Source organism: Protopterus annectens, chromosome 2.part1, assembly GCF_019279795.1.
Source record: "Protopterus annectens isolate FY-2018-M chromosome 2.part1, PAN1.0, whole genome shotgun sequence".
NCBI classification, from domain to species: Eukaryota; Metazoa; Chordata; order Ceratodontiformes; family Protopteridae; genus Protopterus; species Protopterus annectens.
Genome location: NC_056729.1, coordinates 1,736,521,382 through 1,736,535,203, shown reverse-complemented (window position 1 = coordinate 1,736,535,203; position 13,822 = coordinate 1,736,521,382). Strand labels below are relative to the sequence as shown.

The 13,822-nt window shown below is 40.1% G+C and overlaps 1 protein-coding gene across 4 annotated transcripts in view; it reads left to right on the top strand.

Moving 5' to 3' along the window:
- Nucleotides 1-13,822, top strand: part of LOC122794619 (beta-1,3-galactosyltransferase 2-like) — a 409,827-nt gene that overhangs the window by 254,950 nt on the left and 141,055 nt on the right. Inside the window, exon 3 of one of the 4 annotated variants that reach the window (XR_006363662.1) lies at nt 2,826-2,862. The exons of 2 other annotated variants lie outside the window; for them this stretch is intronic. The gene's annotated coding sequence lies outside the window, so the exon portion shown is untranslated. One more of the 4 variants, XM_044063193.1, reaches the window with a different exon arrangement.

Genomic DNA, 13,822 nt, shown 5'->3' with positions numbered 1-13,822 from the left:
ACCAGGTTTAACAGGCATGATCTCCCTTTGATAAATCAAAACTGAGTAGGGTCAAGTATTCAGATATTACCTATATCTTTGTTGATAAGGTCTTTGATGATTCTGACCATGGCCTTGCAGATAAGGAAGCACCACCTTTGTGCAAGGGAATAATGGTGGTTGTTTTCATTCGACTGGAATGAAGCCAGTGCGTAGACTGTGATTGAAAAGAAAACCAATGGTGTTGCTAATTTGTGTTGCTTTACATTCTGCAGGTATCTAAAAATTCATGCAGACTTTGCCGTTTTCTCACAGGAGGTGAATACATAATGCATAAAATATTTTTTTCTCGTAAAACTGAAGAATAAAAAACTAGAAATGCTTTGATATTCTGAATGTGCAGCTGTTCATTTACCTTTGCACCTAAGAACATAACATCCAGGTTTGCAATTCAAAAACTTTTGTTAGAAAGTGTCAAACTACGCAGAAGTAGAACCCTGTATTGATAACCCATATCAATAGGCACACGTGGCCATTATGTTACTTGCTAAGTGGTGTTTAGTTATTTTCTATTAGGTTTAGGTTTACAAGTTCTAAAAGTGTGACAAAATGCAATCCATTTCAATTTATCTTTTTATTGTGTTGTAGTAAGAAAAGGAAGGTTGTGCTTTTGTAGCTGATTAAGTGCTGTGAAGTGCATCAGTCTGCCATCTAGCCTTCCATAGATGGGCACCACATCCTTGTGTTTAGAGGTCTTTAGCATTGCAATGTTTCATGTCCCATTGTATGGGAATTGCATGAGGAATATTATTTTGATGTTTTGCTCCATATGCAGTACACAGTAATGCTTTATAGTATACTTCAGTCCTGAGTTGTCATTAGATCAAAGCAAACATGAGCTAAACCTGGCCTATGACACAAACAGAACAGGCTGGAGAGGCAGATAAGTGTCTCAGAGATTACCCCTTCTGTGGAAGAGAATTCATGTAAAACAGAGCCCTTCCCTGACCCTCTTCAAAAGCATGTTTGGATTACTGTATGGGGAATCATAAATACACTGCCCTTTATGGATGGGGTAGTCTGTAAAATACTCAAATGCATAGACCCAAACCTATACCATCCACTAGCTCTTAGGTAAGGTTACCATACGTCCGGGTTTCCCCGGACACGTCCTCTTTTTTGGGCTCCTGTCTGGACGGTTTTTGAAAATTCTGCAATTTGTCCGGGTTTAAATCGCAGAATTTTCAAAAACCAGACATCCCTGTTTTGGAATTAGTCCTCTGCTTTGTTTTATTTTTTTTTTGATTGGCTCGTATACCAGTATACGAGCCAATCAAAAAACAGAGCTCTGTTCAGTGTGGAACAGCTTGATGTTCCACATTAAACAGAAGAGGGTCCGCTGTGCGAGATTTTGATTGGCTCATATACTGGCATACCCCCCCCCACCCCAAAAAAAGGTCCCACAAGAATTTTTTTTTTTTTTTTTTTTTTGCTCTTCAGAAATAATATGTGCTGGTACCAGCACATATTTTTTCGTCCTCTTTTACATACAACCAAATATGGTAACCCTACTCTTAGGGATCAAAAATATGGTAAACTTCAGGCAAAATGTTTGAGTTTTTAAGGGTTCTTGAGCCACCAGCCTAGTCTTCTTATGTGAACATTTTACATACTTCACGGGGAAAATATTTTTTTTCCATTTGTAACATGTCATGGCTATAACAGCATGCTTTCATCAGCTACAGAATGAGGGACAAATTCAGAGATGTTTTGCACTGAAACCCCTGTAATTAGAAAGGCCTTCTTGGATGTGTGTTTACAATGAAAATCTGTTATTACCTGAAAAGTTTGATTTATTATCAGATTTTGAAAGGAGGACTAGTACAACCTTTCATAGTTTGCATGGTCGGACATTTTGTGTTATACTCTTGTTGCCATTATGGTTATGAAACTGAATTTCTCTCTCTATATACCAAGTGCTGTAATAAACTAGAATATTCCTTCAGTGGGGTAACTGAGGTCACAATATAACTGTGCTATGTTACATGAATCAACATCAGTCATATCTCAGCATGTCATAAATTGGGCATTCTGTCTACTACAATGTACTCCTTTGGGTAAATTCTGCTGTTATTGGTAGTAGGACTAAGACAAATTGTAAAAATTGTGCATCCCAGAGGAACTGTGGTAGTCTAATGGCACTGTAAGAGATTGGAAAAGGGGGGGTGGATTTATGGGAGTGAGTGGCATTTGCTGGCTTGCCTATCCTAGAGAGGGTGAGGAACTTCAGCTTGCTGTTAAGTAAATGCATTACGCTGTGTGGGTTCTATTGTGGTATAATTTACCTGCTTAAAGTTCCATTACAGTGCCTTTCTGTTTATTTTCCTACTGTTTTTTCCCTTGTTCTTTGTGTCAGTCTCAACCCTGACTGAGATATTAACCTAAACTTTCCGAAATTCTGACCTGCCTGGAATCATTGATCTGTAGCTCAGGGTGATAGGACTAGACCTCCAGTATTGTGTTTGCTGGATCAGATCCCTCAATTCTGCTACATTTGAGGGTCTCTTGTTCAAAACACTGAGAGGGGTTGAAAGTTGAGAAGCTTGAGAAACAAGCTTTTCATTAAAATGGAAGAAAAAAACTTTTATTTAAATTTTATTTAAATGTTTATTGTATTTGTAGTAATCTCTGTGGTGATTTATTTTGTACTTTTCTGCTGCTTTTCCCCATGTTTCAACCAAAAAATATCTGTTTACATTTTTAGTTTGTTCTGAGACCTTAGTCTTGTAGTTCCATTTGCAGTTGGGGGAAGATTGTGTATTAAATATTCTCTCCACCTTCTATAGAAATGCAGTAGAGAGCATCCTCACCTGCAACTTCACAGTGTGGTTTGGAAGCTGCAGTAGAGAGCATCCTCACCTGCAACTTCACAGTGCGGTTTGGAAGCTGCACAGTTACAGAAAGGAAGGCTTTACAAAGATTGCTGAGGGTTGCAGAAAAGGTAACCAGTTCCAGTCTTTCACTGATACAGCAACTTTATTTTGCAAAAAGCATCTGAAAGGCCAACAGAATAACACAAGACACCACGCATCCTGCGCATGGACTGTTTACCCTCTGGCATCGGGGAGGAGATATCGCAGCATCTGTTGCAGGAATGCAAGATTCAATAACAGTTTCTACCATATTGTGATTATTCTTCTGAACTTGGGCACTAGTCCCAGGGTTCTGGGCTCACAATAAGTCAATATTTGTCTATCTGTGCAACATATACTTACATATATTCCAAGTAAGTGCAATATTTATTTATTATATCCACAGTCAGTATTATTTAACTCACTCAAGTCCAATATTAGACAACTAACAGGCATTGTACAATCTGTACTGTGTTTTGTATTACTTTAAATAGGGTGGTTAATTTAACTTAGGGGAGGGTATTCTTTTTGTATATGAGTGTTGGTAACTGTCTCTGCTCTTTCTTGCCTGTATTGGGAGTAATATTGTATTTGTTAGGTATGTTTATTCTTCTACTTGTATGTGATGTTTCACTTTCCTTTGCAGTCTCAAGAATTGAGCTGATGCATGAAATTCCGTCTATGCTTTATGTCTGTAGTTCTAAATAACATTAAAGTTTACTTTGACTTTATTACTGTAAAATATTTTATCTCCATAAGTAGAGTTACTTGTAAAAACTAGCTATATGTATTTTGAGCCCGGTCTGGAGACTTAGTCTCATACTAGTCCAATTCACAGTTGTGGCAGAGCTATGAACTACTTCCAGATTTCAGCCCCATTTAGTCATTTATTGCTACACTTTTTTTTCCATAAACAGTGTTACTGGTAAATTTTTGAATAGTCTGGTGCCCTAATCTGTGATGGGATTGCAGTAGTGGCAAAACTGTGAATTCTGCTCCAGGATTGGTGCATCAGTGTTTTTACAGTTATTTATATTCTAATTTGGCTGCTAATATTCTGGTTACCATTTACTTCCATTCTACTGCCTTTATTTATTTATTTGTTTGACATTTGTTTCCTAGGATGCTCCGTCTGGGTCAGGAGAACCCGTTTTCAGCAGAGGCCTGGGGAGAAAAACTCCAACATTACAAAATCAACAATATACAAAAGGAGGTTGTTAAAGATACATGTGAAGAAACTCACAGATATGGAAATAAACATATATACATATAATTCATGCTATACAACCTGGCCTTAGGATATCAGTACAATCTGTTGAAGAAGCTCTATGATACAGACAGCAGCTACAAAAATTGTGCCTTATCATATACGGTATTTGTGTTAGTCACTATAGGTGCAGCGGTTAGCGTTGCCGCCTCACAGCAAGAGGTTCTCTGGTTTGATTCTCTGCTGGGGTGCCTTCTGTGCGGAGTCTGCATGTCCTCCCTGTGGTCGCATGGGTTTCCTCCAGGTGCTCTGGTTTTCTCCCACATCCCAAAGGCATACAGTAGGTGGATTGGACACCCTAAATTGGCCCTGGGTGTGAGTAACTGCATGTGTGTGCCTTCTGTGGAAGGTTGGGCACCGGGCTGGCAACTCAACACCATAAAACTCCATTGTCAATCATGAGCGGACAGATGATCCACTGTGACAACCCTTATCCGGGAAAAGCCGAAAGAAGAAGAAGAAGAAGATTTGTGTTATTGGCAGAGGAAACAAACATATAATAATAATGCCTTTCTGTTTACATTGCTACTCGTCCTGTTGTTTGTGTCTGCCTCAGTCCCTGCTGAGACTTTAAGCTAAACTTTCTGAAATTCTAACCTACTTGGGGTCATTGACCTGTAGATCAGAGTCCTAGGACTAGCGCTGCAAAAATTGTATTTATTTGATTAGATCCCTGCTCTAGTTAGTCTGCTTCTGTCAGCTTAAATTTTTACCCAACATTCTCACCCTTTTCCTGTTGTGGTTTAACAAGGCTGTGTCTCTGGGAGTCCGATTATTATAAGGAGCAGAAAACAAACACCCTCCCTACTTTCTTTCATTACTATTGTCTGTTGTGTAAATTAAAGTGCTTTCCCATCCAATGTTTTCCATATATCCATGAAACTGAGTGGCCACCCCACAAACCAGTACTGATGTTGAGTAAACCTCCACTAGTACAAATTGCCTTCTGCTCATTTTCCAGAGCTCCAATTTGCCTTGCACCCTTGCCACACTCTTAAGATGGTCCTGCATTAATTCTGATTAATTACTGGCAGATAAAAGATTTATTGTAGTATTTTGCATGTTAACTGAATGCTACTGCTTTATTTTTGCTTTAAATAATTTTAAAGGTCCCTAATACTTGAAGTTACTTGTCTGGGTAGTTTAACTTGTTTTGTGGTAGTATTACACACACTTTTTTTTGGTGCCTTTACATTACGAGGACTAGGATATTCCATCTAGTGGCAGTAGGTGGTGGCCTGGTTTATCTGAGTTGGGAAACACTTAAGATACCTGTAAGTTGCTTTATTGGTCACGGGTTTAGAAGCCAGTTCCAGTGATTTAAGTGCTTGTATAAATTTGGTGTATTTGCAGGTGCCAGCTGCTCATTATGCATTGGTGATTAGTAGTGTCCTGTCCTGTATAGATGCAGACAGTTAGAAACAAATTTTGCCTAAAACCACCTTTGAAATGTACCAGTATCTCTGTGAGTGCAGTAGAAGAGACCAGCAAGTTTGCATATTGAGGAGCACCATCCCTTGAATTGAGTATTATATAACCCAGTCCCATCTCCAGCCCCCAAAGCACCCTTAGTCAACCCACTATTAATCCCTCATGCACCACAACCTAGTAGCTCACTCACTAAATGATATGACATCATGGATATGCACTTCCCCAATTGCTCTGCAGCCAGTGTGGTGGATCTGGGAATATTGTCTAATGTTTGATGACAGCCATTTGATCCTCAAAGAAACAGCTACAGTATGTGAGAGATGCATATACACTATCTCTGGAGGAAAAACTCACATGTATACACTACAAGCAACAATCTGGTTGTCAGAGGCACACACACACACACACACACACACACACACACACACACACACACACACACACACACACACACACACTACACCCACCACACATAGACTTACTTATGCTGAGGCACTGGACTGTAATCTTCTGAAGCCCTGAAGATCTCCTACACATTCTGCCTGCAAAAACTATCCTTAGCAAACCCAAAAGCACTCAACAGATCCTCAGCTTCGACTACCATACCTGTAAGGCAAACCAATACACTTCCCAGGACTCTAGTCATGGGAGACTCCATTGTATGACATGCTGAGACCCCCTCACTCATCAGGCTGAACAAGAAGAAAATAAATCCTTTGTCTATTAGGGGCCAGGAATTGTAAAGTTACACATGCACTCAAGTCATGGCACCACAGGTACCAGTATGATTCAGTCATAGACCATGTAGGTGTAAATGGCCTGAGACTTACCTTCCTAGACTATATGAAAAGAGATATCATGGAGCTCTTGGACTGCATCACAGACTGGTAGGGTCTAGCACTGAGCAGCATTCTACTTTCAGCAAGGATGATACCACAATATGAACAGGAGAACAGGAGAAGATGTGACTTTAATAATTGTCTACGTTTTTGGTGTCAGTTCTACAGAGATGCAGTATTTTTCAGCTTTGGAGGACATGGTTAACAAATCATATTGCTTTGCTAAGGATGGTCTGCACCTGTCCCCTCTAGGCTTTTCAGATATTGGCTAAAACATTGCCCTCCTATATAGCATCTTTTGCAGGCAATGCCATTCTGACAAACCTTCCAACAAAGCAAAATCTATCCAAGGAAATCTAAAGGTGTTACTGCTCAATGCCAGCAATCTAAACCGGAAGCTCCATCCCCTCCAAGCCATCCTCCCACTGGAGAATGCAGATGTCTGTGCAGTTTCAGAGACCTGGTTTAAAGCCACAGGAAGTGCTCCAGCAGTGCAAGGCTTTTGTGCATTCCAGACATTAAGAATAACAACTGCATGGACAGGGAGGAAAGGCAGAGGTGTCTCAGTCTACATCAATAGCGAGCATACCTCTAGGGTGGTTAAACAGGATGATGCCCTGGGGTTCCTTCACATCCAGATTACCATAAAAAAGTCCCATACCATATCCTAGCAAGGTACAGGCCACCCTCTATGTCCTATGAAACTCATGGCTCATACCTAGACCTGTTGGAGAGGCTCAGTATTCAATAACATACCATACCTATGGGTGACTTCAGTTATCCCTCTATAAACTGAAAATCCTACATGACCCCATATTTGCAGGTGCAAAGATTCCTAGACTTTGTAAACACAAACAACATGGACTGTTTAGTGCATATGCCCACTAAAGGTACAAACAAATTGGACCAGGTACCCACAAATATTGGAGAAAGCTGCACACCCCCAGTGTTCTGTCTTCTCTGATAAGGTGAGACCACAAAGCAGTTGCCTATAAAATGAGAATCAGTTCTGTAAACCCTGCAAATCCTGTAAAAGTTAGAAACTATTCCAAGGCAAATTATTTTTTATTAAGGGATAACTTGTCAAAATTTCAAGCCTCTACGCACACAGACAACACAGAAGCCTATACGGACTTATTCACAGAAGCTTTATACAACTATGTTCATGATGTATAGAGGCTGCTGTCCCTACCACAAGAAGCCCAAAACTATCTCAAAAACAAACCACTCTGGTGGGATCCAGAATTAAACAGGTTGTAAAACAAAAGAAAAAAGTCATAGCTAAAATTAGAAAGTGTCAAGCCATAATTATTTATTTATTATTTATTGACATTTGTTGACCGGGAGAGTCCACTGGGTCAAAAACCCATTTTCAGTGGAGGCCCGTGAAGAAAAGCTGCAACAAATGCAAATATAATTGCAAAATATTAATACAAAATATAAAATTTATATAGCACACCCTAACACACAAGAGGTATTGATTTTTGATACAAACTAATATTACAGCTACTATATTAAGCATATAGTGCAGTTAAACAGAGTCAAAACAAAAAGCTAGATGTATTTAAGGGAGATATTGATTTATTGTATAGTTAGGCAGTTGGAGTTAGAAATTAATAGAAATTAAAAGGATGGGTAACTTTGTTTATGGTGGCTTAGCCAGATATGATTGTTAAGGTAGTGGTGTTTTAGTGCAAATTTAAATGTTTTTATTGAGCCCAATTGAGTAATTATGGAAGGCACGCCATTCCATAATTTGGTAGTGATGCAGGAATAAAGACAATGTCCAGCTCTTTTGTGGGGTTTGGTTATGCTTAAAGAGTTGTTTATTACTGGACTGGAGATTTGTGGGAGGGGGTGTATGTTTGTAGAATATTCTGAAGTGATGGGCACTTGTCAGCTTTGAGGATCAGCTTGTTGGGCAAGTGCTAGCTGGATGCAGGTTAGGTAATGGGGGAATTCAAACCAGTTCAGTTCTTTAATGGCCAGGCAGTGTTGTGTGTGATTTGACATTCTAGATGCAAACTTTGCTATTTTATAACACCAGGATTGTAATTTGGTCATGAGAGATGTGCGGATTTTGGGGGTCTATATTATGTCCGAAAGTTTTAAACATAGACTCTCATATGATCGACACCATATGAGCGATGTTTAAAATATCAAACATATAATAAAAATTAAAAAAAAAAGAAAAACAACTTACCTAAATGCTTCGGGCAGGGGGGCAAGCCTCCCTGCACCCCCCACTACTTAAATATTCCAACTCCGAGATTGCACTACATTGAGGTAAAGGGAAAATATTCCCTACGGTGATTTCCATTTACGCTTGCGACATTTCACATTTCCGACCATTTGGTGTCACCCAAATGGTATTCTCGGTTTTCAGCTTTCGATTGGGTAATATAGACCCGGATTTTGGTGAAGATGAGGCTCCCATAGAGGAGGAAAGGAAGTAGGAGACTGTATGCAAGTTTTACCCTGGTGGGCTTATAGGGTTCATAGGTTCATACCAGGCTAACTGCCCTTATGGGCCATTTTAAGCCTAGCCAATTACCCCATGTGAGAATCAAGCCCTGTACCTTGTGTATGTAAGGTAACCTCCTTAACCATTATGCCAACCTCCTCACTCAAAGTATGGTTTATGTCTATAGAGTTTGCTGAACTTACTGTGAGTTTTTTTATTGTGTTGTGAATATGATGTTCAAAGGACAGTTTGTCATCAATTGTAATGCCTAGAAGTTTTGCTGTTTTTACTAATTCGATTTTAGTATTATTTTGTGAGTAAATCTTAAAAGTCATGACTTGGTGTTTTTGGTGAGACTAGAAAGAGTTTAGATTTTTTGGGATTAAGTAGAAGTTGCATTTTATTTAGCCAGGCTTCAATAGATGAGAGGCATTTTTAATTATCTTTAGGAGATCAGAAACATTATTGGAAGAGGAGATATAATAGTGGGATCATCAGTTTATTGGATGACTGTACTTTGTTGGGATACAGTATGGAGATTATTCATGAAACATTGAAAAGAATAGGTCCCAGAAAAGACCCTTGGGGAATGCCTGTATTCACCAGATATTTGGATTGTGTATTTTACCATTCGACAGATTGTTGTCCATGGTGTAAGTAGCTGGAGAACCAATTTAATAGTATGTTGGGAGCGGTTTAGTGTTTTGAGTTGCTGTAATAATTTTGGATGAGATACTGTGTCAAAAGCTTTGGATAGGTCTAATAGGATGACTAAAATTAATAGACCAGAATCCAGAGCTTTGCTCATAGTATTTGTAAATGAGTAGAACTGTAGTGATGCTATGAGCTGGGCAAAAGCCATGCTGAGTGGGAGCTAGGAGGTTGTTAGAGAGGTGCTTTAGCAATTGAATGTGTATGCATTTTTCTAGGATCTTGGATAAAGGTGAGAGTATAGAGATGGGCCAGTAGTTAGAAAGATCATTGGTGTTGATACCTTTGTGCAGGGGAGTAATGATGGATTTTTTCCAGAGTTGAGGGGAGTAATGATGGATTTTTTCCAGAGTTGAGGGGAGTAATGATGGATTTTTTCCAGAGTTGAGGGGAGTAATGATGGATTTTTTTCCAGAGTTGAGGGGAGTAATGATGGATTTTTTCCAGAGTTGAGGGGAGTAATGATGGATTTTTTCCAGCGTTGAGGGATGTAGGATTCAGGGATAGATCAATTTAATAAGGATGGTGATGGGATATGCTATAGCATCAGCTGCTAACTTGAGGTATTGTGATGCAAGGTTATTGGCAGAAAGGGAGCAGTGTCTTAGTTTAGATAGGAGTTTAAGCTCAAGGGAGCTATGTACTGGATGTAAAGTAAAAGTTGAAGCTAAAAAAAAAATATTGGTGTTTATTGGTAGAAGAATGAGAGCATAGGCTATGCTGAGAGAGATTTGGGGATGATTCTAGATTATCTGTGTGTATATTAGTATCTGGGGAGGTTTCTTTGATAAGTTTTTGAATGGTGTCAATAAAGTGGGAGTTAAACATCTGGGTGATCTCTTGTGGGTCTTTGTCTGAAAATGTTGCAGGATTTTTCAGGGTACCTGGATTAACAAGTGAGGAAACAGATTTCCAGAAATGTTTTTTTTTTTTTTGTGTGTGTGTGTGGGGGGGGGTAGTTGTGTTGAGAAGTAATTTTTTTGTACTTAATTACTCAATAGATCACAGCTTTTTGCTACTTTGCTATGTACGAAACCCTGACCCAGAATCAGGCCGTCAATGAATGATTTAGCACCCGATTCCCCATGAATGTGTGGTGCACTGCTGGAGAGAAATGGCCTACTTCCATCCATGCTCCAACCCAGTGATGAGCGGTGCTCCTCGCCAGCCTTGCAGCCAGCTATTCCTGCCCAACCAGAGATCCACGGCACTGTGGTATCATTACGTTTAGGTGGGATTCTGACTTAGAGGTGTTCAGGCATAATACCACTGATGGTAGCTTCACAACACTGGCTTCTCAGCCTAGCACATACACAAAATTTCTGAACCTGCGGTTCCTCTTGTACTGAGCAGGATTACTATTGCAACAACACATCATCAGTAGGGTAAAACTAACCTGTCTTATGACTGTCTAATCCCAGGTCACATTCCCTATTAGTGGGTGAACAATCCAACGCTTGGTGAATTCTGATTCACAATGATAGGAAGAACCGGCATCAAAGGATCAAAAAGCGTCATCGCTGTAAATCCTTGGCTGCCACAAGCCAGTTATCCCCACGGTAACATTTCTGACACCTCCTTCTTAAAATCCAAAAAACCAGAAGGATCATGAGGCCCTGCTTTCATGGTCTTTATTCAAAAAGATGAGTCCGACAAAGCAAATTTTAGCTAAAGATAGAATCCCAGGACAAGGACAACCATAACATTTTCTTTAGCTATATCTGAAACATCAAAGGCAGTATACAACAGTGTGCTGAACTGGTGGTAAATGGAGTTACTTTCACTGAACCTGGAGATCTAGCAAATCCTCTATCTGACAAAAGTTCAGCTCCAACTTTACCTGCACCCCCCCCCCCCCCGTCACTACCAGGCAGTCCCCAGGAAATCCCAGGTCTTGGATGCGCTCCCTAAGGCCAAGTATACAGCTTTGATAAGCCCTGATAATATCACAGAATACATCTTAATAGCCTGAAATATGACTGAGAGCCACTGAAGTCACTAATCAACCATAGCCTCCACACAGGCTTTGTACCATGTGAATGGAGGACTACAACAGTCATCCCTTTGCACAAGGGCAAACCTTCAACAGATCTTGGGAACCTACAGACCCATTAATCTGACTAATCTCATATGCAAAGCCATGGAAAGAATTATAAAAAAAATGATTAACAATGACATAGAAAACATTCACACACTGGCCCCAGCCCACTTTGATTTTGTCAAAGGCAGGTCATGTCTTCTGAATGTGGTGTATTTCTTTGAGAAGGTCACCAAGGCAATGGATGAGGGCAAAAAGGTTCTTATTTCTTCCCTTGACCTAGCTTAGGCATTTGATAGAATACCACACTTTAGCACTGTAAAAAATAGTGCAGAATTAGGCATAAACCCATATTTAATTCACTGGATAGCCAGCTGGCTCACATACAGGACTTAGGAAGTTAGGACTGGAGAGCCCACCTCCAGAAAGATGCCACTCACCAGTATGTCTGCTCCTCTTTAGCATCACTTTTTCATAAATCAAGTGCAACATCAAGGGCCTGTACCAAGTTTGCAGATGACTGTAAGCTTGGAACAATTGTAGAAACCATCCACAATAGCAACATCTTACAGGAAATTGTAACACAGACGAATGACTGATGTCAAAACCCACAGCCTAAAACTCAATGCCAAGAACTGCATAATAGTATCTTTTGGGATGTTGGCAACATAGGGAAACAACATCATTGATGAACTGATTGATAAAACACCCCTAAAAGTACTAACGGCATAGTGGTGCAGTAGTAGCATTGTCACCTCACAGCAAGAGGTTCCCTAGTTCGATTCTTAGTTGGGGTGCCTTCTGTGTGGAGTCTGCATGTCCTCCCTGTATTTGTGTGGGTTTTCTCCTGGTACTCTGGTTTCCTCCCACAATACAAAGACATGAGTCTGGAGTGTTTCACCCTGGGCCTCCACTGAAAATTGGCTTTGTTCCAAGTCAGACTTTCCTGATAAACAAATGTTAAATAAATAAAAAGTAGACATAGTAATCAGGGATTTGCGGACTTGTGTAGTTCATAATCTGACTTTCAACCAGCATGTGTCTAAGGTAGTAAGAAAATCATTCTATGCTGGTCAACTTATAAGTGAGGGCATTGTGTTTAGGTCCAGGGAAGTCATCATGCCAGTGTACTCAGCCTTCATCAGACTCATGGAGTATAATGCTCCCTTTGGTATGTTCCTGACCAGCCACGTGCCACAACTGGAACATCCACAGAGGTTCCTCACAAAAAGAATATAGGGTGTAGACACTATGACCTATGTAGATTGCTTAAAAGCCCACCATACTCAGTTTCTTACAGACTGCTAAGAAGTGATTTTGACATACAAGGCCTCCTTGGATCCTAATCTAATGGATGCAGCAGAACTACTACATATTAAGTATTTAAACTTAGCTTGTGACTTGCACACCTGTCCCTCTGACATGTCCTATTTATCTCTGAGAATCACCATTCTCTGGAGAAGGCTTTCCATCCATGTGAAGTAGAGATCTTCCTTAACCCTATTCAAGGGTAACATGGACCAGTGAATGGGAAATTGGAAACTCACCCTCATCTGACAACTATCTCTCTGAGGGACAGAGGCAGCTGTTAAATCATGCTGCAACTAACATGCACCACTTAAAATAACATTAGGCACAGTAACTCGTGGCATTTATTTGGGCTGCATTGGTAGGTTTATAAAGGTCCCAGTGGTCATTGTCCTGGTGCATACCTATGAACCTGGAAGCAGGTGTGCCACAGTGGCCCTTTGTGTTGCTGAGTAACTTGTTCTAACAGTATATTAGTGCACCTACACTTGGGATTATGACCTTAATGCTGTACAGGTGAACTCATCGCTGTTGGATTGACATGCATAAAGTTACTGAGTCCTTCATCTGTCATAAAGTACAGGAGATGACTATGCAACATGATTAAGTAGATTTTGACTGCATCAGACTAGGTAGTGGTTTTAATCTAGCAGTGTTTGATTCAAACATGCTGCACACTGCCTACTACCAGTGCCGTCAGGAATAAGATGATGGAAGGACAGCAGTGACATTACATGAGAAAGTAAACTGTTATTGCATTATGATATATGTACACCTCATATGTAACTCACTGCTGTTCACAGGTAGTTACTAGGCATGCAGTCAAGGAGACTGTTGTTCCTAGCTAAATTTCGCAACTGCCCCAGAGCATGT